General features: G+C 39.5%; 7 non-coding genes across 7 annotated transcripts; all 7 read left to right on the top strand.

Annotated features, from left to right (window-relative positions):
• The first annotated feature begins 9,918 nt into the window (after positions 1 to 9,918).
• On the top strand, positions 9,919 to 10,000 carry trnal-uag. Its single transcript has one exon. It is a non-coding gene; the product is annotated as a tRNA-Leu (tRNA).
• A 1,475-nt stretch (positions 10,001 to 11,475) lies between these two features.
• Positions 11,476 to 11,557, top strand: trnal-uag. The gene has a single exon. It is a non-coding gene; the product is annotated as a tRNA-Leu (tRNA).
• A 1,474-nt stretch (positions 11,558 to 13,031) lies between these two features.
• On the top strand, positions 13,032 to 13,113 carry trnal-uag. The gene has a single exon. It is a non-coding gene; the product is annotated as a tRNA-Leu (tRNA).
• Positions 13,114 to 14,588: 1,475 nt separating this feature from the next.
• trnal-uag lies at positions 14,589 to 14,670 on the top strand. Its single transcript has one exon. It is a non-coding gene; the product is annotated as a tRNA-Leu (tRNA).
• A 1,475-nt stretch (positions 14,671 to 16,145) lies between these two features.
• On the top strand, positions 16,146 to 16,227 carry trnal-uag. The gene has a single exon. It is a non-coding gene; the product is annotated as a tRNA-Leu (tRNA).
• An 8,575-nt stretch (positions 16,228 to 24,802) lies between these two features.
• Positions 24,803 to 24,884, top strand: trnal-uag. The gene has a single exon. It is a non-coding gene; the product is annotated as a tRNA-Leu (tRNA).
• Positions 24,885 to 26,359: 1,475 nt separating this feature from the next.
• Positions 26,360 to 26,441, top strand: trnal-uag. The gene has a single exon. It is a non-coding gene; the product is annotated as a tRNA-Leu (tRNA).
• The last annotated feature ends 254 nt before the right edge of the window (positions 26,442 to 26,695 follow it).

The following is a 26,695-nucleotide window of genomic DNA, read 5'->3' as shown; positions in this document are numbered from 1 at the left end:
AAGGATATGGACTAGCTGCAGAAATTAAGTTTTTCAAGTAGTTTACAGACATACTGCTACTTTCTATGGAGCTAAAGTGAAACCATGACGTTTGTTACTATAAAAAAAAATTGAAACTGAACCACAGCTCTACTCATCATGTCCTCCTCTTCTACTGGCCCTTCTGCGGGCGCTAGTGACCAGGTGGTTATATAAAGGCTCATTGTCATTTTATCGCACATTGGACCGAACTGAGATAGACAATTGGTTCATTTAAAGATTTATTTACATCTCTCCATACTCTTATCATGATTTAAAGAAATGGGTTTTCAGTTTCTTTGAGCAATTTAGTTATTGCATTTGAATATAAATATCAGGGGAGAGTCAATTTTAGTCCATGCACCTCCATGTCAGTCCAATGTGGAGAATGATTAGTATAATAAAACATCATAGACCTCAAATGCACAGCTCAATAATACAAATAAAGATTTGGGCATTTTAAGCCTCCACGGTCATAAGGAAGGTATAGTAGGGACAAAAAGAGGTTTACTTCCTGTTATTCAATATAAAATATATTATCTTCTTTATTTGTGAAAAGAATTCAGGAGGAGGTGGGAGGGCTATGTTTTAAAATATATGAAGTATCTTTGGCAATACATTTATTTTTATTATGTTCATTCTCCCAATTATAGATGTTGACAGTGGCATACATCTCTCAATTAAGCTATCTACTTCATTTATTATGAATCTGTAATTGGTCCCAACAACTTGCTAGAGATACAAACCATTTTTTCAAAGATTTTGTCCAAAATACATTTGCCTGTAATTGATTACGTCTTAAGGATCACTTCCTTTAAACGTGGAAGTACAAAAGCAGATCTTCAGAGAATTGGTATTTTATTAGCTCAGAATAGCAATCTCAGACAAAGGCGCAGCAATATAGCCTGCAGCTAGCTTTAAGAATTGGGAGCCAGCCTTATCTGGTCCAGCTGGTTTGCCAACATCCAGACCTTTATGCTTTATGTACTTCAGACACAGACACATGAGAAAAATTAAATGTATGCCCAATGGAAAGATTGATTTTATCTAGAGTTTCTGAAAACAAAGCAGGGTTATTTAGGTTTAAGTTTAAAGAGTGAGAAAGGGAGCCTGTAGCAATAAAATGTTCATTAAAATGATGTAACATCACATATTTATCCATCACATTTTAATCATTTTTGATGATGAAGCTAGGGAGATCAATTTCTTTAGCAGAGTCACAAGTAGAATTTGCAATTTCCCAAAACTTCTTTGGGTTATTTAAGTTTATGGTTGGTTCAGAGAGGCAGTATTCAGATTTTGTTCTTCTAATAAAAGAGGTGCTGTTCCTGCTGTCACACACCCGAGATGATGTTGAATGGTAATTGTTTCTGTTCATTCTTAACATAAGTTTATTTAATAAATATTGGAGAATTTAGATTTTCTTTTTGAATTAAAATTATTTTTATTAGCCTGACTTTGTAGTTGACTATTTACAGTGCACATATTTTGTTAACTTTATTTGTCAGTTTGCTATGTATGTAACAGATTAATTTATTTTTGTTTTGAGTTACCAGTTTCCTTTGGACCTGCTGCTGGAGGGCCACACAGAAGATTTCCAGCTGCTTTTGTTTTCCTTAAATGGCTGGCTTAACCTTCTCAGCAGGCCATTTCTTTGTAAGGGGAGGGGTAATTTATTTAGTTTTCTTCTGTTTTGCACAGCTAGTTCTGTTCCAATAGTATTTGTTTTATTCAAAAATTATTTATAGTATTTTGACCAGTATTTGTTTAATTTACGTCAGCAGTGGTCTGATCAGCCACAATTTAAGTTACCCTTATGTTTGTGAGGTCAGTTTTGAGCTTGAGTTTCTTTGTGTTGCTACCTCAGTTGAAGTCTGCTGTGTTGACCTCTACTTTGGGCCCAGTTCATCATTTTTAGATACATTTTTTTTTTACTTTTTTTGTAATAAATTAAGACTCTTTTTTGAAATCATTCAGTGTCTCTCTGGCTAGTTTGTGCAAATCCCTGACAGATCTGAAGTATAACAAGGGCCAAACTTTGATGACAAGACCACTGGGTAAAAACTGCTGCTCTTGTGGTGTCTCTTCTCTGCAGAGCTCAGTATCAATCAAATGTGGTTTCAAGGAAAGAACAATGGTGAACTGTCTAAAGCCTAAAGCCATTAGAACATGTGGGGGAGCAAAGGCTGGTTTGTATGATCTGATCCAACGGAAAGCTAATGTAGCTCAAATTGTTTATCAGGTTATTGCTGGTTATGATAGAAAAGTATAAGAAGACAAATTGAATCAGTTTGTTGTATCACATGAACATAAGGGCACATGTGTATCCCTTACCTAGGGTAAACCTGGCACTATGATAAGAAAACAATCCACTCTAGGCAGTACAATGCTTTGTGGCAATATTCTACTAAGAAAACATGGGTCCTACCATCCCGTTAGATGGCTCATATCCCTTACCTGAGCATTGTTACAGACAAGTCAGAATTGCCTTATGGCTGTCACAGTGGGGTTTTGGGGTGGACCAAAGTGCAGACAAGAGCTTGGAAGCAGCATCTTAAATAAATCCTTACCGTATTTTCCGCACTATAAGGCGCACTTAAAAACCATAAATTTTTTCAAAAAATGACAGTGCGTCTTGTAATCCGGAGCGCCTTATATATGGATCAATTGGTTAATTGGTTGATCCATACTGGTTGTACACGGCGCTCTGTCAAAATGTTTCAGTACGACTGGTAAACTACAAAGCCGCACCACTTGCAGCATTACGGCTACCGTAGTCAGGGGTGTCGCCGAAGTAATAGCGGTAAACACCTGTACTGTGCTTACTCCTAGTGTGTGTGTATAACGACCCCAAAATTGCACCTTTCAAGAGACACGCTTACGATGCTGAGTTCAAACTCAAGGCTGTCAGCTACGCAGTCGAACATGGGAATAGAGCAGCAGCGAGAGAATTCAACAGTTAACGCTACTATATTGTGAATGTACTAACGTTTGATTTAGTGCATCAAACTGTTTCTTTTACATGTTTACTGAATCAGGGAAAAGTTCCCTTTCACGTTTTAACTAACGTTTGATTTCAACTTCAACTTCATAGACTCCAATGCATTCCTAACGTGCGGTTGGCTCTATTCAATAGAATTCTATGTAGAGGAGACCTTACCATGAGAGTGAATGGAGTTATCAGAACGCTTGTATGTAGTGTATTAATAAAGTTTGACTGACTGCCTTATCTGACTGTTTTGTTGACATTCTCTTTAGCACAGCTCCATCTAGTGGATGCATAACGTAACCCCAGTCAAACGTTTGACTGCAGTAGCTTCTATTCTATGCGCCTTATAATCCGGTGCGCCCTATACATGAAAACAGTTCTAAAATAGGCCATTCATTGAAGGTGCGCCTTATAATCCGGTGCGCCTTGTAGTGCGGAAAATACGGTAGTTTATTTGAAGGATCAAAAACATAACAAAAAATCAATGCAGGTACAACACAGAACCGGAATCCAAAAACGTACGAAGCTGAACACTGCATGAACATGGCATGAATGAGGGTAGCGAGTGTGAGCGAAGGAACCAGCCAAGGACAATGAAACAAAACCAACTAATATACAGAGCGAGAACAAAGGCAGGTAATCAGGGAACTAAGAACAGGTGTGACAAGGAGGCAGGGAGGCGGAGGGAGCAGGTGAATCTAATAAAACTAAAGCATGAAGAAAAGAACTAAATGACAAGACAGTGAGCAGAACTAAAAGAAACTATAAACCAAGATAAAACATAAGAATCGAGAATAAACATGAACTGAAGGAAACTGAGAAACTGGAGGGGACACAACAACCTAAGCACTTAGCAAAATAGAAACCATAAAGGAACCCTGACTACAAAAGTAAACAAACCTAAACCAACACTGATAGAACAAAACTGGAAAGGAAACAGAGAACCAGAATATGTACAAACCAAAAATAAAGAAGAAGTTGAAAACGAGAGGAGAGAAACACAGCACACACTAGGGAGTGGTAGAGGGAACAAAACTAACAGGGGGCAAAAGGAAATAAACAGACTGCAAAACCCAAACTAGAAACACCTGGACAAAAAGTAAACAATACAAAACCACAAACAAAAGTCCAAAATGTCACATCCTGACAGTGGTCTCTCAGTGGCAGAACCACTTCTACCACAAAGGAAAAAAGTGGTTTGGGTAAGACTTTTTCGTGTCTGTCATTTGGACTGACACAGTAAATAAAAAATCCATTATCTATTTTTACCCATCCTTTATTTTTTTAAATGATAATTAAACATTCAATAGCATTTGTTACGATCCAGCTCAGCCAGGGAAAAGGGAAAGTAACATTAAAACCGATGTAGGTGGCTTTTGAAATAAAAATGCAGGTTATTGTTCCGTCAGTTTCAGGTTTTGACCCAAAAGGGGAACAAAGGGTGGGTACTAGAATTCGTACAAACCATCAGTTTAGGTTTACATACATAATCTCTTATAAATAATAATAAAAACATCAGATGAAACAAGAACGATCTCCAATAAAACAAAGTCTAAGATGGAGTTCACCTTACAACTAATAGTTCCAAAAGTATGATTAACCAAAAAGACTGAAATAAAAGCTTTCAGTCCCTGATTAAAACTTTAACAACTTCCCAAAGTCAGGCTTCTAAACCTGTCTTTAAAAGCTCACAATGCCTGAAAGGTACACAAGACAGGTCTCTAAATAAACTCTTAGTTGCAATCTGGACACGGCAATACCAAAGGTAGAGCTAAAAAACGAGCCAAAGCTGAAGTCAAATATTTTCACGAGACACCCAACAAAGAGGCGAGCTGCTCAAATAAAATCACAGCCGCCCTCAGTGACAGGTGAGCTGTGTTTAAATAGGAGGGTCTATTCTGTGATTGCAGGAGCAGGAGATGAACAGTCCAATCAGGTTCCATAAGGATGTCCATCAGGAGGTGTTAGAAAAGCTCAGCCAATTCCAGACGTGCAGCTGCACAGCTGGGCCAGCAAATCCTCATCCTGCAACCGCACAGTCTTATGCAAATGAAATGCCCTGAGGCTATAACAGCATTTATTTTTCATTCATTGAAATTAATATTCAGTCTGAACAAACTGAACAGAGAATCCACATCAACCAGATGAAGTAAATTTTTCCCTGCAGTGACAAAAAAGGTAACTTCATATAAACAATGAAATTAAATTGTACTTAAAATATGAAGAGATCATCTGCTGTGACCTGAACACACAGTCTCACAACGTCTTCCCGGTCTGTATGGGCCTGAACTACGCACCCTCTTGTGCAAATGACTTGTTCTAAAGCTTTCAGACATACTGCGAAACACACACATGTCTAATTTTGAGTCAGTGAGGCCTTTAAAGCCTCTAAAAGGGGAAAAACTGTTGAAGGCATCAAGGGTTCATCTGCTATGAAAACTGTTACATTTGAAAAATGCAAATATATCTTCTTTAGAAAGTCCCATAGAAAGAAGGGGAAACCACAGCCAAACAGATCAGCCGTTAAATATGTAAAGAGCTAGTTGGGGCTCCAGGCTAAAGTAAAAGGATTTTTATGGGGAGTTGGTTTTATTGAGACGAACAGAGGTGTAACCATGTTTTCATCAGGGACAAACACACTTGAAAGCCATTGTGGGCTTCGGCTGAGGTAATGCTGTGCAGCCAGACCAATGCTAAATGAGAGTGGTCGATAGTTTTCATTAGAAACAAGTTGAGCATACATTTTTGAAATTAAAACAAAGTTCAGGATGCAGCTGAAATGACTATAATGTCCTCCAGGGCGATTTTGCAGGGATGTGACTCTGTAAGAAACAATGATTATGAGACCAAACGGGAGAATGTTTGGAGCTCAGCAGTATGGATGGTGGGACACTGACTCCAAAAATGATTACAATTTTGCCATTTATGATGAAAAAAACTGAGTGAAATAAACAAAAGATTATCTGTGATAGTTTTGAGCACAGCATTATTATGGTTAAAACAACTATTTATTGTGTAAGTAAAAAGGGCTTGTTAATAAAAATGGAGTACATAAAGCTGTGAAATAACTATAGCTGTGAGGGAAGTCAACTGGCAGGAAGGAGCTAATGTTGGAGGACAAGTAAAAACATAAAAATGAACAAATCTAAGATGAACTCGCAGTAGCTCTACTATAAAATCTGTTGTTAACAAAATGACAGCAATCCAACAACCACATCACTGTTAGGGGAGAAGTTACATGGTCTACACGTTAAACCATTTACTGTAGTAACAGAATAATAGAAAACCAACTGACCCAACAGTCATGACACACATGCAGCTTATTCTGTGTAACTGAATCATTAATTGATTGTGACATGTTCAAGATAATAAAGGTGTGAGGTCCTTCACTCTGTAAAAAGAACGGTATGCAATAGTTTCCCCTTATTCAAGAACAAAGACACCAAATGTACATCATGCTTACAGAGCATATGTCTGCAGTTACCAATATTTGTCATTTTTGGGGGTCTAGACAGTTTGTCAAATGATCAAACACTGAATTCAACACACTGAAAATACTTGAAAAGATCCTGTTGCCTCATGCTTAGGCCAGCCCAATCCCCAGAACCTAATGCAACAGAAATCTTGTGGGATGACATTTAATGCTGTTTTAGTGTCAGCCCAACGTTAGGCAGTACTATTATTCACAGGAATGTTCAAGCATTTTTCAGCTTACACAGTAAATGTTTGTTAGCAAAGAAAGATGCATTAATTTCTATGTGCTGTTTTCCCATTGCATTTGCAGGTATGTAAAGGCAGGCCCTGATCAAATGAAGTTGGGACATTGTGTAAAATGTAAATAAAAACAGAATACAATGATTTTCACATCCTGTTCAACATATACGCAATTGAATACACTACATAACACACTAAAGGGAAAAAAAATATTTGTGTGGAGCTATTTCTATTGTGAGTTTGGACAAACCTGCAAAATATGTAAATTTCATGCATGACTTACATCTCACCAATATATCCAACAGACCAGTTGAATAGACCACATCTTCAGCGGCATCCAGAGGAACAGAGGGTGGCAAAAGAAGACGTCAGAAAAGGCAGGAGTTTGGGTCAGAGGCTGGAGAGATTACCACCAGAAGTTGGGATGTGGCATCAGTTCTGGCTTCCCTGTTTTTTTGTCGGCCCTGAACAGACTCTTCCTGATCCAGTCCTGCTGGAAAGATGGAAGTTGCTCCTTTCAGTGTGCAGGAAGCTCTGCAGGTTGCTGGTTACACAGGGCCGGGAGTTCACGGCGCTGGAGGAGCAGGAGCAGGGCCTCTTGAGGCAGCAGCAGCTTGAGCAAAAAAAAGCACAATTAGTTTGTTGTTGTTAAATAAAGATTGTCACCACATGTCTTTTTCAGCACTGCTAGACAGCTAATAAGGTTAACATTTAGTGCAGAGCAAAGAAATATGATAATGAGACAGTTAAGTTATGGAAGGAAGCAGTGATAATCATTCTGATTTTCATCCAAGCACCGTCATGTCAAATACAAGAAGAAAGATGAGATGGGATCAGCCAAGTTTGAAGCAAAGCAGTGCAAACACAATGAGAACCTCTAACTACAACATTCTGCAGCCGTTTATTCCCGGGGGACATATGAGATGACAAGAAGGAGCTTTAGTAAGTGATTAGGATAAAAATGAAATACAAAAAATGTTCACATATACCTTTAAATTCCCTTTTTGCTTTGAAGAGTAAATGTAGAGTGACACTCGGTCAGTGCCAATTATCTGTACAATAACACGAAAAGAACATTTTGTGTCATTTAAATATACTTATTTTACAGAATGTTTTGTAAAACATTGTTTGTGCAATTGGTAGCACAGTCGCCTTGCAGCAAGAAGGTCCTTGGTTTGACTCCTGGCCGGGGGTCTTTCTGTAAGGAGTCTGCAGGTTCTCCCCCTGAATGCGTTGGTTCTCTCTGGGCACTCTGGCTTTCTCCCACATTTTGTTTTGCCCTGTGATGGATTGGCGACCTGTGTAGGGTGTACCCTGCCCATGGACTGCTGGTGATAGGCACCTGCTTCCCTGCGACCCACTATGAAAGAAGCAGTATAGGAAATAACTGACCAACATTGTTAGGGTTTCAGATACTTGAGGAAGTTGTTCCTCAACTTCTGAGGCCACAGTTGTCATCTTCCTCCTCAATGAAATCCCCAGCAGCATTGTATGTAAAATAATACAGAACTAAGCACATGTCATCAACATATCTGTGTGCATTAGCTGAAACTCACCACAGGTAAAGAGCTGTCTCTGGGCATTGGACTTAGACAAAGGGGTTTGGCTAGTGATGTTATATTTTGTGCCAGCTGTGAAGGAGAAAAATGCTTCCCCTGTGCCAACACTGCTTTTACACTGGCAGCCGTCAGTGGCAGCAGGTGAAGGAGGAGCAGCAACAGTAGAGGGGGCAGACACAGTGACAGTGGGCAGGTGGGCTGGAGCTAAAGCCAGCCTCTTTAGCACAAATGCCTTGAAAAGGGCCATGATGGTGTTTGGCCTGGCCGTTGCCTTCGTCAGATGGGTGATAAAAGCCTGGACGTCTTTGCTTGGGTCCTCATACAACTCCTTCATGGACCTTCCCTTGAAATCCCCGAACTACACCATCAGACACCCAGAGTCACCCGTAGCGGGGTCGATGCCTGCATGAAAAGTCTTGATCTCTTTTCATGGGCAAAAGATGAATAAAGGACACAAGGAAGAGGCGTTCCGATTCAATTTCATTACATGCCTGCATTCTCCAAATAACACACGCTTAGCACCTTAACAAAAGCAAAGGATTTTGTATGTGATTTATGCCAGGTGATGATTTAAGGAACTCTAGAAAAAGCAAAATATAAACAATTGTGAAACTGTTTTACGTCGCCATTTCAAAATGCTCAACACCCATATATCTCCTTGACCATGGCTCTGTCCTATTTGGATTTGCTTGGTCAAAAGCCCTTTACCGGGAGCCCCGATCGAGCCCTGAATAACGTCAGAAGGCAACGGTGTTGGTGCAATTGAACATTGCATACTTTGAATTTATTGGTGAAGTCAAATGTGTAGCAGGAAACCCAAAATTCTGGGAAGCCGCTTTGTTGAGCAAGAAACCATAGTGGCGCAGCAGAAGCGTATGCTTCCCATAACCCCGAGGTTGCTGGATGGAAACCATTCTCTGCTAAGCACCTATGGATAAGGATTTTAAATCCTTGTAACTCTTTTTCACCACTACAGGAAACCCGTTTTGGCCCTGTTGGAGATGAGTCCGGGAAACGGGTCTGTTTGTACAGTAGATACATAAAACTAGTGGTTTTTGCCTTAAGCTTGTCCATAAACTGGACACTTTTTCCAACAAATTTCTAGTGGAATCAGGGTCCAGTAAAACACAATCATTGTTTTAACAAAAATACACAAGTGTTGTCGCACGTGACATAACTCAGCTTCCCCAGGTCTAAATCCCGAACCCAAATTTATTTACAAAACTTCCATTTAGTGAGACTGTAAAACATTTGTTGCGAAACTGAAAGCAAATAAGTCTCCTTGACTATGGCTCTGTCCTATTTGGATTTGCTTGGTCAAAAGCACTTTACCGGGAGCCCCGATCGAGCCCAGAATAACGTCAGAAGGCAACAGTGTTGGTGCAATTGAACATTGCACTCACTTTCTGATCACTTTGGTTTCTTTGAAATAAATGTACTAAAACTAACTTTGCCATGTATTGTGCATTGAAAGGCTTTTAGGTGAGATACACTAAGGAGCAGTAAGTTCAATACCTGCAAAATCATTAGCGGTACCATTTTTCAAAACTTATTTGGAACCGACAGTTAAGGCCAACAGTGATTCTCATTCTCTTGAAAGGTTTGCAGAAATCAGAAAGAAGACATCTGTGTGGGTTTGGTAGTGTGGCCGAGTGGTCTAAGGCACTGGATTTAGGCTCCAGTCTCTGTAGAGGCATGGGTTCAAATCCCATCACTGCCATTGCTATGTGAAAGGTTTTAAAGTTTGCACTGGTCCCTTTTAATACAGTTAACAAATTAAGCTTGTCTTACAATTCAGGTCATTCTTAACACCTTTTCTCAAATTCAACATGGCTCTGTCTTTTCAACTGCCTTGCAGCACGCAAAGCCGAAAGTAGACCTTGCTCTTTCACTGGACTTCCCTCTCACTTTGAATTTATAGGTTAAGTCAAATGTGTAGCAGGAAACCCAAAATTCTGGGAAGCCGCTTTGTTGAGCAAGAAACCATAGTGGCGCAGCAAAAGCGTATGCTTCCCATAACCACGAGGTTGCTGGATGGAAACCATTCTCTGCTAAGCACCTATGGATAAGGATTTTAAATCCTTGTAACTCTTTTTCACCACTACAGGAAACCCGTTTTGGCCCTGTTGGAGATGAGTCCGGGAAACGGGTCTGTTTGTACAGTAGATACATAAAACTAGTGGTTTTTGCCTTAAGCTTGTCCATAAACTGGACACTTTTTCCAACAAATTTCTAGTGGAATCAGGGTCCAGTAAAACACAATCATTGTTTTAACAAAAATACACAAGTGTTGTCGCACGTGACATAACTCAGCTTCCCCAGGTCTAAATCCCGAACCCAAATTTATTTACAAAACTTCCATTTAGTGAGACTGTAAAACATTTGTTGCGAAACTGAAAGCAAAGAAGTCTCCTTGACTATGGCTCTGTCCTATTTGGATTTGCTTGGTCAAAAGCACTTTACCGGGAGCCCCGATCGAGCCCAGAATAACGTCAGAAGGCAACAGTGTTGGTGCAATTGAACATTGCACTCACTTTCTGATCACTTTGGTTTCTTTGAAATAAAAGTACTAAAACTAACTTTGCCATGTATTGTGCAATGAAAGGCTTTTCAGTCAGATACACTAAGGAGCAGTAAGTTCAATACCTACAAAATCATTAGCGGTACCATTTTTCACGACTTATTTGGAGCAGTCAGTGAAGTCCAACACTGCTTTTCAATTTTCTCCAAAGGTTGCCACGTGCCACGTGATGATTTAAGGAACTCTAGAAAAAGCTAAATATAAACAATTGTGAAAGCGTTTTATGTCGTCATTTCAAAACGCTCAACAACCGAATGTCTCTCTCCTATTTGGATTTGCTTGGTCAAAAGCCATTTACCGGGAACCGGAGGGAGCCCCGATCGAGCCCAGAATAACGCCCGGATGCGACAGTGTTTGTGCAATTGACCATTGCACTCACTTTTTGATCACTTTGGTTTCTTTGAAATAAAAGTACTAAAACTAACTTTGCCATGTATTGTGCATTGAAAGGCTTTTAGGTGAGATACACTAAGGAGCAGTAAGTTCAATACCTGCAAAATCATTAGCGGTACCATTTTTCAAAACTTATTTGGAGCCGACAGTTAAGGCCAACAGTCATTCTCATGCTCTTGAAAGGTTTGCAGAAATCAGAAAGCAGACATCTGTGTGGGTTTGGTAGTGTGGCCGAGTGGTCTAAGGCGCTGGATTTAGGCTCCAGTCTCTGTAGAGGCATGGGTTCAAATCCCATCACTGCCATTGCTATGTGAAAGGTTTTAAAGTTTGCACTGGTCCCTTTTAATACAGTTAACAAATTAAGCTTGTCTTACAATTCACGTCATTCTTAACACCTTTTCTCAAATTCAACATGGCTCTGTCTTTTCAACTGCCTTGCAGCACGCAAAGCTGAAAGAAGACCTTGCTCTTTCACTGGACTTCCCTCTCACTTTGAATTTATTGGTGAAGTCAAATGTGTAGCAGGAAACCCAAAATTCTGGCAAGCCGCTTTGTTGAGCAAGAAACCATAGTGGCGCAGCAGAAGCGTATGCTTCCCATAACCCCGAGGTCGCTGGATGGAAACCATTCTCTGCTAAGCACCTATGGATAAGGATTTTAAATCTTTGTAACTCTTTTTCACCACTACAGGAAACCCATTTTGGCCCTGTTGGAGATGAGTCCGGGAAACGGGTCTGTTTGTACAGTAGATACATAAAACTAGTGGTTTTTGCCTTAAGCTTGTCCATAAACTGGACACTTTTTCCAACAAATTTCTAGTGGAATCAGGGTCCAGTAAAACACAATCATTGTTTTAACAAAAATACACAAGTGTTGTCGCACGTGACATAACTCAGCTTCCCCAGGTCTAAATCCCGAACCCAAATTTATTTACAAAACTTCCATTTAGTGAGACTGTAAAACATTTGTTGCGAAACTAAAAGCAAAGAAGTCTCCTTGACTATGGCTCTGTCCTATTTGGATTTGCTTGGTCAAAAGCACTTTACCGGGAGCCCCGATCGAGCCCAGAATAACGTCAGAAGGCAACAGTGTTGGTGCAATTGAACATTGCACTCACTTTCTGATCACTTTGGTTTCTTTGAAATAAAAGTACTAAAACTAACTTTGCCATGTATTGTGCAATGAAAGGCTTTTCAGTCAGATACACTAAGGAGCAGTAAGTTCAATACCTACAAAATCATTAGCGGTACCATTTTTCACGACTTATTTGGAGCAGTCAGTGAAGTCCAACACTGCTTTTCAATTTTCTCCAAAGGTTGCCACGTGCCACGTGATGATTTAAGGAACTCTAGAAAAAGCTAAATATAAACAATTGTGAAAGCGTTTTATGTCGTCATTTCAAAACGCTCAACAACCGAATGTCTCTCTCCTATTTGGATTTGCTTGGTCAAAAGCCATTTACCGGGAACCGGAGGGAGCCCCGATCGAGCCCAGAATAACGCCCGGATGCGACAGTGTTTGTGCAATTGACCATTGCACTCACTTTTGATCACTTTGGTTTCTTTGAAATAAAAGTACTAAAACTAACTTTGCCATGTATTGTGCATTGAAAGGCTTTTAGGTGAGATACACTAAGGAGCAGTAAGTTCAATACCTGCAAAATCATTAGCGGTACCATTTTTCAAAACTTATTTGGAGCCGACAGTTAAGGCCAACAGTCATTCTCATGCTCTTGAAAGGTTTGCAGAAATCAGAAAGCAGACATCTGTGTGGGTTTGGTAGTGTGGCCGAGTGGTCTAAGGCGCTGGATTTAGGCTCCAGTCTCTGTAGAGGCATGGGTTCAAATCCCATCACTGCCATTGCTATGTGAAAGGTTTTAAAGTTTGCACTGGTCCCTTTTAATACAGTTAACAAATTAAGCTTGTCTTACAATTCACGTCATTCTTAACACCTTTTCTCAAATTCAACATGGCTCTGTCTTTTCAACTGCCTTGCAGCACGCAAAGCTGAAAGAAGACCTTGCTCTTTCACTGGACTTCCCTCTCACTTTGAATTTATTGGTGAAGTCAAATGTGTAGCAGGAAACCCAAAATTCTGGCAAGCCGCTTTGTTGAGCAAGAAACCATAGTGGCGCAGCAGAAGCGTATGCTTCCCATAACCCCGAGGTCGCTGGATGGAAACCATTCTCTGCTAAGCACCTATGGATAAGGATTTTAAATCCTTGTAACTCTTTTTCACCACTACAGGAAACCCGTTTTGGCCCTGTTGGAGATGAGTCCGGGAAACGGGTCTGTTTGTACAGTAGATACATAAAACTAGTGGTTTTTGCCTTAAGCTTGTCCATAAACTGGACACTTTTTCCAACAAATTTCTAGTGGAATCAGGGTCCAGTAAAACACAATCATTGTTTTAACAAAAATACACAAGTGTTGTCGCACGTGACATAACTCAGCTTCCCCAGGTCTAAATCCCGAACCCAAATTTATTTACAAAACTTCCATTTAGTGAGACTGTAAAACATTTGTTGTGAAACTAAAAGCAAAGAAGTCTCCTTGACTATGGCTCTGTCCTATTTGGATTTGCTTGGTCAAAAGCACTTTACCGGGAGCCCCGATCGAGCCCAGAATAACGTCAGAAGGCAACAGTGTTGGTGCAATTGAACATTGCACTCACTTTCTGATCACTTTGGTTTCTTTGAAATAAAAGTACTAAAACTAACTTTGCCATGTATTGTGCAATGAAAGGCTTTTCAGTCAGATACACTAAGGAGCAGTAAGTTCAATACCTACAAAATCATTAGCGGTACCATTTTTCACGACTTATTTGGAGCAGTCAGTGAAGTCCAACACTGCTTTTCAATTTTCTCCAAAGGTTGCCACGTGCCACGTGATGATTTAAGGAACTCTAGAAAAAGCTAAATATAAACAATTGTGAAAGCGTTTTATGTCGTCATTTCAAAACGCTCAACAACCGAATGTCTCTCTCCTATTTGGATTTGCTTGGTCAAAAGCCATTTACCGGGAACCGGAGGGAGCCCCGATCGAGCCCAGAATAACGCCCGGATGCGACAGTGTTTGTGCAATTGACCATTGCACTCACTTTTTGATCACTTTGGTTTCTTTGAAATAAAAGTACTAAAACTAACTTTGCCATGTATTGTGCATTGAAAGGCTTTTAGGTGAGATACACTAAGGAGCAGTAAGTTCAATACCTGCAAAATCATTAGCGGTACCATTTATCAAAACTTATTTGGAGCCGACAGTTAAGGCCAACAGTCATTCTCATTCTCTTGAAAGGTTTGCAGAAATCAGAAAGCAGACATCTTTGTGGGTTTGGTAGTGTGGCCGAGTGGTCTAAGGCGCTGGATTTAGGCTCCAGTCTCTGTAGAGGCATGGGTTCAAATCCCATCACTGCCATTGCTATGTGAAAGGTTTTAAAGTTTGCACTGGTCCCTTTTAATACAGTTAACAAATTAAGCTTGTCTTACAATTCAGGTCATTCTTAACACCTTTTCTCAAATTCAACATGGCTCTGTCTTTTCAACTGCCTTGCAGCACGCAAAGCTGAAAGTAGACCTTGCTCTTTCACTGGACTTCCCTCTCACTTTGAATTTATTGGTGACGTCAAATGTGTAGCAGGAAACCCAAAATTCTGGCGAGCCGCTTTGTTGAGCAAGAAACCATAGTGGCGCAGCAGAAGCGTATGCTTCCCATAACCCCGAGGTCGCTGGATGGAAACCATTCTCTGCTAAGCACCTATGGATAAGGATTTTAAATCCTTGTAACTCTTTTTCACCACTACAGGAAACCCGTTTTGGCCCTGTTGGAGATGAGTCCGGGAAACGGGTCTGTTTGTACAGTAGATACATAAAAGTAGTGGTTTTTGCCTTAAGCTTGTCCATAAACTGGACACTTTTTCCAACAAATTTCTAGTGGAATCAGGGTCCAGTAAAACACAATCATTGTTTTAACAAAAATACACAAGTGTTGTCGCACGTGACATAACTCAGCTTCCCCAGGTCTAAATCCCGAACCCAAATTTATTTACAAAACTTCCATTTAGTGAGACTGTAAAACATTTGTTGCGAAACTAAAAGCAAAGAAGTCTCCTTGACTATGGCTCTGTCCTATTTGGATTTGCTTGGTCAAAAGCACTTTACCGGGAGCCCCGATCGAGCCCAGAATAACGTCAGAAGGCAACAGTGTTGGTGCAATTGAACATTGCACTCACTTTCTGATCACTTTGGTTTCTTTGAAATAAAAGTACTAAAACTAACTTTGCCATGTATTGTGCATTGAAAGGCTTTTAGGTGAGATACACTAAGGAGCAGTAAGTTCAATACCTGCAAAATCATTAGCGGTACCATTTTTCACGACTTATTTGGAGCAGTCAGTGAAGTCCAACACTGCTTTTCAATTTTCTCCAAAGGTTGCCACGTGCCACGTGATGATTTAAGGAACTCTAGAAAAAGCTAAATATAAACAATTGTGAAAGCGTTTTATGTCGTCATTTCAAAACGCTCAACAACCGAATGTCTCTCTCCTATTTGGATTTGCTTGGTCAAAAGCCATTTACCGGGAACCGGAGGGAGCCCCGATCGAGCCCAGAATAACGCCCGGATGCGACAGTGTTTGTGCAATTGACCATTGCACTCACTTTTTGATCACTTTGGTTTCTTTGAAATAAAAGTACTAAAACTAACTTTGCCATGTATTGTGCATTGAAAGGCTTTTAGGTGAGATACACTAAGGAGCAGTAAGTTCAATACCTGCAAAATCATTAGCGGTACCATTTTTCAAAACTTATTTGGAGCCGACAGTTAAGGCCAACAGTCATTCTCATTCTCTTGAAAGGTTTGCAGAAATCAGAAAGCAGACATCTGTGTGGGTTTGGTAGTGTGGCCGAGTGGTCTAAGGCGCTGGATTTAGGCTCCAGTCTCTGTAGAGGCATGGGTTCAAATCCCATCACTGCCATTGCTATGTGAAAGGTTTTAAAGTTTGCACTGGTCCCTTTTAATACAGTTAACAAATTAAGCTTGTCTTACAATTCAGGTCATTCTTAACACCTTTTCTCAAATTCAACATGGCTCTGTCTTTTCAACTGCCTTGCAGCACGCAAAGCCGAAAGTAGACCTTGCTCTTTCACTGGACTTCCCTCTCACTTTGAATTTATAGGTTAAGTCAAATGTGTAGCAGGAAACCCAAAATTCTGGGAAGCCGCTTTGTTGAGCAAGAAACCATAGTGGCGCAGCAAAAGCGTATGCTTCCCATAACCCCGAGGTTGCTGGATGGAAACCATTCTCTGCTAAGCACCTATGGATAAGGATTTTAAATCCTTGTAACTCTTTTTCACCACTACAGGAAACCCGTTTTGGCCCTGTTGGAGATGAGTCCGGGAAACGGGTCTGTTTGTACAGTAGATACATAAAACTAGTGGTTTTTGCCTTAAGCTTGTCCATAAACTGGACACTTTTTCCAACAAATTTCTAGTGGAATCAGGGTCCAGTAAAACACAATCATTGTTTTAACAAAAATACACAAGTGTTGTCGCACGTGACATAACTCAGCTTCCCCAGGTCTAAATCCCGAACCCAAATTTATTTACAAAACTTCCATTTAGTGAGACTGTAAAACATTTGTTGCGAAACTGAAAGCAAAGAAGTCTCCTTGACTATGGCTCTGTCCTATTTGGATTTGCTTGGTCAAAAGCACTTTACCGGGAGCCCCGATCGAGCCCAGAATAACGTCAGAAGGCAACAGTGTTGGTGCAATTGAACATTGCACTCACTTTCTGATCACTTTGGTTTCTTTGAAATAAAAGTACTAAAACTAACTTTGCCATGTATTGTGCATTGAAAGGCTTTTAGGTGAGATACACTAAGGAGCAGTAAGTTCAATACCTGCAAAATCATTAGCGGTACCATTTTTCACGACTTATTTGGAGCAGTCAGTGAAGTCCAACACTGCTTTTCAATTTTCTCCAAAGGTTGCCACGTGCCACGTGATGATTTAAGGAACTCTAGAAAAAGCTAAATATAAACAATTGTGAAAGCGTTTTATGTCGTCTGTTGGATGGGTGCAAAAACTTGTTATCACTCATGTAAAAACCTTGGGTTGGAAGGCACCTGCACTATGCCTTCCTCCCTGTGTGTGTGAGATCATTGTTATCTCTGTGTGAACCAGCCTCCTTTCCGTCTCACACACATACACCCTGTCTGAACTGTCTGTTGAACTGTGTATATAAATAAAGAGATAGGGTGTCAAAACTTTGTAGTTTCACTGCAAAGTGGGCTACCCTTGTCACAAGTAACTATGACTGTATCGTTCTTACCTCTGAGTTGACTAAATAATACCTAACATTTATTGGTCCTTCGAAGCCGGATTAATTCAATAACCTTATTTCTCTTTGCTTTAACAGTGACTCTGGGATCCGTGGGGGAAGCCTGACGTCGAGCGAAGCACCGCTGCACAGCCTCCTTTAGCCGGAGTGGCTGAAAGTCCCGGTGTGTGTGAATTCACACCTGGCCAGTGGGTTATTGCCTTTCTCTGCGCGGGGTGACTCTCACAGGGTCCAAAGAGTCACCAAGAAGTCAACTCCGAGGTGAGACAGTTTTAAAATACAGTTCATAGGAAAAGTACTTAACAGTCGTTGGTAGTGCGTCGCCGGTAAGGACGCTGCATTCGAATGGTTTTATTCCACCGTGAAAGGAATAGTGACAAATTTGGTACAATTCCGCCGTGAAGGGGATTAAAGAAAACGACTGAGGATTATTCCCCTGTGAGGGAATAGAGTAAGCGCTATATAAATAAAAGAAGAAAAGTACTTAAAAGTCGTTGGTAGTGCGTCGCCGGTAAGGACGCTGCATTGGGATGGTTTTATTCCACCGTGAAAGGAATAGTGACAAATTAAGGTAGGGCCCCGCCAAGAAGGGGGCCAAATAAAACGACTAAGGGTTATTCCCCTGCGAGGGAATAGAATAAGCGCTATAAAAGTAAAAAGAACGGAGTAAATTGAGCTCATAAAATAACACCAAGTTAACTTAGAAAAATTACAAGGTACCTGAAACTAACTGTGTGACTGTGTTGTGTGTGTTTGGAGGACTAAGCATTTTAAAAGAATCATAGCAGGATTCTGCTAGTCCTGTGTTTTCTTTTGCCCAGATTAAAACTACGTACTGGTGACTTTGGAGATTCAGGTCGGATTTCATTCCAGAAAATTAACACCGCTGCGAATTAGTCGCAGTAGAAGGGCGTGTTAATGTCCTCTCCTTAAAGTCTCATGCCAGTGACCTTTTATCTGGGACATTTATACTATAATTAAACTAACATAAAACATAATGGGGAAGAAACAAAGTAAACTAATTGACTTAGAAGGGGAGGTAAAGTTTATGGAGAACTATGTAAAAGGAGCAGGTATGATCTGTCATAGATGGAATAAAAAATAAAAAACATGGGTTTTTGGGCAAATTAGATACAAAGGATGTCTTAAAATTACAAGGGGATCTAAAATTAGCAATAATGAAAACTAAAAAGAGAAAAATAACAAAGAACAATGGGGAAAGAACAGAGAAAAAGCTCTGATTTAACAGAAATATGTACACGATGGCATAAAAATACGGATTTTCAGGTAACTTAATTATCACTGAAATCCTAAAACTACACGGGGATCTTAAACTGGAGATTATGCATTCAAAAGATTCAAGAGACAATAAAAAACCTTGCCAGGTTATAATTTCAAAGGGGACTTTTCAGTCCCTGAGTGCTCACAGTTGATAAACAGATTAAAACAAAAAGATGAATTAAAAAAAACAACAATAAGAGCAGCTTTTAACTGACATAGCCATAATACTGAGGCCTTAAGAAAAGCACAGAAAAAAAACTTTCAGCTTAACTGAAAACAAATAAAGAGGGGCGGACTGCCACCCATTCCAGGTTAGAATACCAAGGTAGCCCCAAATTATAAAGACTAAGAGGTGGTTTTAGAGGACGTGGTAAAAGAAGTTAAAAGAGGAGGTGACAATGTGGACAACATGGAAACTGTCCAACTGGACAACCCAGTGAACAATGACTAGAGAAGGGAGAACAGAATGTTGTTAAAGTAATCTGAGAGTAAAAGATTTAGTAGGCAAGCATTAGTGAGAAACAGGTGCTTTAAAAATCATTCTATGGTGTTATACTACTAACAATATCATGATAAAATGCAAAAGATTCATTTTACAGGGAAATAATTCCATATTTGGCTCAGATTGTGTGCATTCTTGATTTTTCCTCTTTGAGAGAAGTTAAATTTCAGCTCTGTGAAACGACCTTGACAAAGAGATGCAGCTGCCTGAAAACAAAGATAAAACTAAGCCTGTCTCTGCTGAAAGGTCTGAAAAAAAAAAAAAATTGTAACTCTACCCTGCATGTGTCAAACTCAAGGTCCGCGGGCCAAAACCGGACCCCAGAAGTTTAGTGATTCTCTAGAAGTAGAGCCTTTTAATATGGTGATTGTGTGCTTGAATGTTATTTTGTCAATCAATAAGCAGTTTTGTCTACATTCTGCCACAATCTGCCTTTTGAAAATGTTTTGAATCTTGCTCTTTATGTATAAAAAAAAAAAAAGAAAGAAAAGAAAAATTGGCTAAAGTCTGCAGACACAAAATGAACCTGGATTGAAGCTCTAACTAAGTTTATTTAATCTGAGATCCTCTCCAAATGCAACAGTATATGTCAGTCTACATGAGATACTAACAACTTCACCTACTGATATAATATAAAGATCTGAGTGAATATGTGAAACAAACAATGATGAAAGTTTTTCAACAGGTGATGCTCATCCAGGAGGAAGACAGTGTTCCTAGGAAATGCAGCTCATTCATTAACAATCAATTTTTCTCCTATAGGTGGAAGTTTTGCTGACTAATCATAGGCTGGATCTATGAAACATTATGTGCACAGAACAAATGACCAAGGTTCAGACTGACTTATGAACCTCACTGACCTGACAATGATAACATGACACCCAACAGATAACACCTTTAAGGTGGACCCACTAAGACCACCTTATTGATTCTTGGTGAATAAAAAAAAAAGAATTGAAGCGTTCAAAACAGACCTTGTGGAAACAAAAGGGGTTATGAGGAAACAATGTGCATTTTAAGAATAATAGAAGTCAAATTATGTTCAAATTTTTGCAAATAAAAATTACTCTGACAGAAAAATAAGTAAGTAGTGTGTGAATGTGTGTGAATGGGAATGACTGATTTCATTGTAATGCATCTTTGAGGGACCTTAAAAGCGCTAATAAAGGTCTGATGTTCTGATTATCTTTGCCAAACTTATATCTTAATAAGGTTTCCAGAATCTTTTTTGAAAAATCATATAAAGATGGCAAAGGTTCTACCTGTATTAAAAATACTGATAACCATAGGAAAGTTCATAGATCTGTCTTCAATTTTTCCTAATTCTTTTACAAACAGGGTATTTAAACTTTCATGTGGCCAAATGTCTGTGTTTGACTTTCTGTTTTTGTGAAATAAATGTCTGTTTCATGTTATGTAAAAATTAGAGTCCTCAACATTACCATAATAATATTAGGTCAGTTCTCTATGGTAAAACAAAAAGATTTTAACAGATGTTTAGACTTTTTCCAGTCAGGTTCAAAATGATTGAATTAGACTCAAACTTAACATAAGATGAAATTAACCTTAACAGAATTACTGAACTGGACTGAAATAGAGAAAACTTTAGTTAATTGAAACAAACTTTAGTTACTTGAACTAAATACAAAGCTGACTGAAACTGTATGTTGTATCTATAAAACTGGGTAAAACAAACTAAGATTATAAGATATAATATGCCCTTCATTTTTTGTGTTCATCAGTGAGTGAGTTTTTATTTTTTATTTTTAATAAGAACTAAACCAAGCATTATTTATAATAATAGCAACTACCAAAAATATTGATCTCATTTTTAAATGTAATAAGGACTTACTTTATAAAATATGATAAAAAAGAATAATAAGAATTTGGAAAAACAGAGGCTTTAATCCTCTGCAGGAACAGCACTGACACTGTCAAAAGTGGATCCTAATACAGGAATCTGGAAGCTCATTCTGGCGTGGATAGTCAAAGTCCATCCAAGGATACATTTAGATGAGGCAGAGGGACAAATACAGGGCTTAGCTGAGAGCAACATGCATCCTGCCCTAGCTGCTGTCCCACCTGAACTGTGGTCACAATCATCAACTGATGTAGGGCTTATAAAGGGGTTCCCACCATACAAGGTTAAACTAATATCTGAAAAAAGGCCATTAGTCCGTCAATACCCCTTAAAGCCAGAAGCTGAAGAAGGTACTAAGCCAGTAATACAAGATATGTTGAAGTCAGGAATATTAAGAGAAGCACCTGACGCTACATGCATCACACTGACATCACTATTATTATCACAGCCAAACATAACTCTAAAAAGATGTGCCCTTTAAATCCAAGTACTCTAATACCTACTGCAGAAGATGGAAAACCACATTCTTATAAAGCAAAAGTTGAAGAAGACACCAAACCCAGACAAGACATTTCTCAAACCCTTATACCAGATTCATGTGTTGTGTTTGTAGATGGCTCAGCATCTAAAGATGAATATGGAAAGAATAGAGTTGGTTATGCAATAACAACCATCGACAGAATAATATAAGCTAAATCTCTACCCAATACATGCTCAGCCCAAACAGCAGAATTATATGCTGTAGTAAGAGCATGTGAATTACATGAGGAACAAATACTTACTATATACACAGACAGCCAATACGTTTTCGGATCAGTACATCACCATGCTAAGATTTGGCAAAATAGAGGTTTTAAAACATCATCAGGGACAGAACTAACTCATTTCAACCTATTAAAGAGAAAATGTCAGATCTGCTATTTATAGACACAGACGTGCTGAAAGACGCCCAACAGTCAGCAACCAAGACAGAAATAAAGGCCTGGCTAAAGAGAGGAGCACAGAAAAAATATGACATCTATCAGATAGAAGATAAACCAATCCTCCCAAAATATTTATACAACACAGCGGCTACAGTGACACATGGGAAGACCCACGTGTCAAGGGGGGAATATGTCACATCTGGTAAAGCATTAATGCTACACTATAAATATTTCTGACTATGCAAATCATTTTTGCAGATCATGCATAATTTGTTGCAAACACGGGGGAAGAAATATTGCCTAGTTGTAATAGATGAACCTAGTGACACATTTCTTCCCCACATATGGTATCCCACAGATTATAAGGTCAGATAATGGAACTCATTTTGTAAATAAATTAATAGAACTAAGTTCTAATGCATTAGGGTTTCAGTTAAAGATTAAGGAAAACAATGGAAGAAACAGGGAGGCCATGGCCCGAATGCCTATCCCTGGTTAATTATGGATGAGAATAACTCCAAATCAAACCGGTCTTACTCCATTTGCCACCTACTGTACATCATTGTATAACTCCACCCACTGTGTTCTGAGTCTGAGATCACGTGACACCAAGTTGCTGATGTGAATTTGTATTCTCAAAGAAATAGTACATGGCAGACCGTTTTCTCTGCCCTCTGACATGAATGAAATAGAGAAAGCACAACAGGAACCTTCATTAGCTGAGTGGATGAATAAAATGTTGCAGACAAAAGAAGAACAAATGTCCAGTGGTCTGCCGATAATCTCTGCTCCTATCCCACAGAATGAGGCCTGAAGACCTGGTCCTGATTAAGACACTCCACCGGAAGGATTGGAGCACTCCTTGGTGGAAAGGGCCGTTTCAAATACTCCTGACAACGCCCACAGCTCTGAAAATAGCAGAGAGGCCTTCCTGGATCCATAAAAGCCACTGTAAGCCAGTTTTGCCATTACAGGAGCCAGATCAACCGACGGGGTAGCAGAGGAAGTCCGGGTTCAAAGATGGCCCAGCGTCTCAAACCGGTGAAGAAAACAGCTGATCTGCGCCCAATTATAAAATGGCTCTCTGTAACATGTGGACAGGACTGATAAGCCTGAGCTTAATTCTGGTAGCAGGACTCTTTCTCTATCTAAAGCAGGATCCACAGGAGGTGATACCGAACCAGAAGAGATGGACATCAGACGGGACCCATCTCAGAACACCGACGGAAGAACATGACGCACATCCATTCCTACAGAATTTCTGGTATTGTTCATGGTGGCATATGCAACACTGAACCAGGTAGAAATGCACGAAAATGAAGGGGACGATTATGATGACATGTTGTAAATAAATCACATCAAAAGCCTGAGTGTACTCATACATTGTATTTCATAAAATGACCTTACAGCAGAAAATCGAAAGAAGTTGTTGCTTAAGTGAAATGAGAAAAAGTACAATGATGACATAAACAGGGCAGATTTTTTAATTCTTTTATTTTTATGATTTCAAGTATTATTCTTTTATTTTTATGATTTCAAGTATTATTCTTTTATTTTTATGATTTCAAGTATTATTCTTTTATTTTTATGATTTCAAGTATTATTCTTTTATTTTTATGATTTCAAGTATTATTCTTTTATTTTTATGATTTCAAGTATCATTCTTTTATTTTTATGATTTCAAGTATTATTCTTTTATTTTTATGATTTATCATTCTTTTATTTTTATGATTTCAAGTATCATTATTTTATTTTTATGATTTCAAGTATCATTATTTTATTTTTATGATTTCAAGTATTAATCAACATTTAACTTTTAATGGTCGCCGAGGGCGGCGGGGCCGTATGAGTATTTCCCACAAAATATAATCTGTTTACCGTCCGTGGGTTTTCGCTCATACAAAGTATTTTTCTTACTCGTTTTTATATTAAATGTTTTTACTTGTGATAAAAGGAGGGACTGTTGGATGGGTGCAAAAACTTGTTATCACTCATGTAAAAACCTTGGGTTGGAAGGCACCTGCACTATGCCTTCCTCCCTGTGTGTGTGAGATCATTGTTATCTCTGTGTGAACCAGCCTCCTTTCCGTCTCACACACATACACCCTGTCTGAACTGTCTGTTGAACTGTGTATATAAATAAAGAGATAGGGTGTCAAAACTTTGTAGTTTCACTGCAAAGTGGGCTACCCTTGTCACAAGTAACTATGACTGTATCGTTCTTACCTCTGAGTTGACTAAATAATACCTAACATCGTCATTTCAAAACGCTCAACAACCGAATGTCTCTCTCCTATTTGGATTTGCTTGGTCAAAAGCCATTTACCGGGAACCGGAGGGAGCCCCGATCGAGCCCAGAATAACGCCCGGATGCGACAGTGTTTGTGCAATTGACCATTGCACTCACTTTTTGATCACTTTGGTTTCTTTGAAATAAAAGTACTAAAACTAACTTTGCCATGTATTGTGCATTGAAAGGCTTTTAGGTGAGATACACTAAGGAGCAGTAAGTTCAATACCTGCAAAATCATTAGCGGTACCATTTTTCAAAACTTATTTGGAGCCGACAGTTAAGGCCAACAGTCATTCTCATTCTCTTGAAAGGTTTGCAGAAATCAGAAAGCAGACATCTGTGTGGGTTTGGTAGTGTGGCCGAGTGGTCTAAGGCGCTGGATTTAGGCTCCAGTCTCTGTAGAGGCATGGGTTCAAATCCCATCACTGCCATTGCTATGTGAAAGGTTTTAAAGTTTGCACTGGTCCCTTTTAATACAGTTAACAAATTAAGCTTGTCTTACAATTCAGGTCATTCTTAACACCTTTTCTCAAATTCAACATGGCTCTGTCTTTTCAACTGCCTTGCAGCACGCAAAGCTGAAAGTAGACCTTGCTCTTTCACTGGACTTCCCTCTCACTTTGAATTTATTGGTGATGTCAAATGTGTAGCAGGAAACCCAAAATTCTGGCAAGCCGCTTTGTTGAGCAAGAAACCATAGTGGCGCAGCAGAAGCGTATGCTTCCCATAACCCCGAGGTCGCTGGATGGAAACCATTCTCTGCTAAGCACCTATGGATAAGGATTTTAAATCCTTGTAACTCTTTTTCACCACTACAGGAAACCCGTTTTGGCCCTGTTGGAGATGAGTCCGGGAAACGGGTCTGTTTGTACAGTAGATACATAAAACTAGTGGTTTTTGCCTTAAGCTTGTCCATAAACTGGACACTTTTTCCAACAAATTTCTAGTGGAATCAGGGTCCAGTAAAACACAATCATTGTTTTAACAAAAATACACAAGTGTTGTCGCACGTGACATAACTCAGCTTCCCCAGGTCTAAATCCCGAACCCAAATTTATTTACAAAACTTCCATTTAGTGAGACTGTAAAACATTTGTTGCGAAACTGAAAGCAAAGAAGTCTCCTTGACTATGGCTCTGTCCTATTTGGATTTGCTTGGTCAAAAGCACTTTACCGGGAGCCCCGATCGAGCCCAGAATAACGTCAGAAGGCAACAGTGTTGGTGCAATTGAACATTGCACTCACTTTCTGATCACTTTGGTTTCTTTGAAATAAAAGTACTAAAACTAACTTTGCCATGTATTGTGCATTGAAAGGCTTTTAGGTGAGATACACTAAGGAGCAGTAAGTTCAATACCTGCAAAATCATTAGCGGTACCATTTTTCACGACTTATTTGGAGCAGTCAGTGAAGTCCAACACTGCTTTTCAATTTTCTCCAAAGGTTGCCACGTGCCACGTGATGATTTAAGGAACTCTAGAAAAAGCTAAATATAAACAATTGTGAAAGCGTTTTATGTCGTCATTTCAAAACGCTCAACAACCGAATGTCTCTCTCCTATTTGGATTTGCTTGGTCAAAAGCCATTTACCGGGAACCGGAGGGAGCCCCGATCGAGCCCAGAATAACGCCCGGATGCGACAGTGTTTGTGCAATTGACCATTGCACTCACTTTTTGATCACTTTGGTTTCTTTGAAATAAAAGTACTAAAACTAACTTTGCCATGTATTGTGCATTGAAAGGCTTTTAGGTGAGATACACTAAGGAGCAGTAAGTTCAATACCTGCAAAATCATTAGCGGTACCATTTTTCAAAACTTATTTGGAGCCGACAGTTAAGGCCAACAGTCATTCTCATTCTCTTGAAAGGTTTGCAGAAATCAGAAAGCAGACATCTGTGTGGGTTTGGTAGTGTGGCCGAGTGGTCTAAGGCGCTGGATTTAGGCTCCAGTCTCTGTAGAGGCATGGGTTCAAATCCCATCACTGCCATTGCTATGTGAAAGGTTTTAAAGTTTGCACTGGTCCCTTTTAATACAGTTAACAAATTAAGCTTGTCTTACAATTCAGGTCATTCTTAACACCTTTTCTCAAATTCAACATGGCTCTGTCTTTTCAACTGCCTTGCAGCACGCAAAGCCGAAAGTAGACCTTGCTCTTTCACTGGACTTCCCTCTCACTTTGAATTTATAGGTTAAGTCAAATGTGTAGCAGGAAACCCAAAATTCTGGGAAGCCGCTTTGTTG

The sequence above is a fragment of the Girardinichthys multiradiatus genome, chromosome 23 (genome assembly GCF_021462225.1).
Source record: "Girardinichthys multiradiatus isolate DD_20200921_A chromosome 23, DD_fGirMul_XY1, whole genome shotgun sequence".
Lineage (NCBI taxonomy): Eukaryota > Metazoa > Chordata > Actinopteri > Cyprinodontiformes > Goodeidae > Girardinichthys > Girardinichthys multiradiatus.
This window is presented reverse-complemented; position numbering and strand designations above follow the sequence as displayed.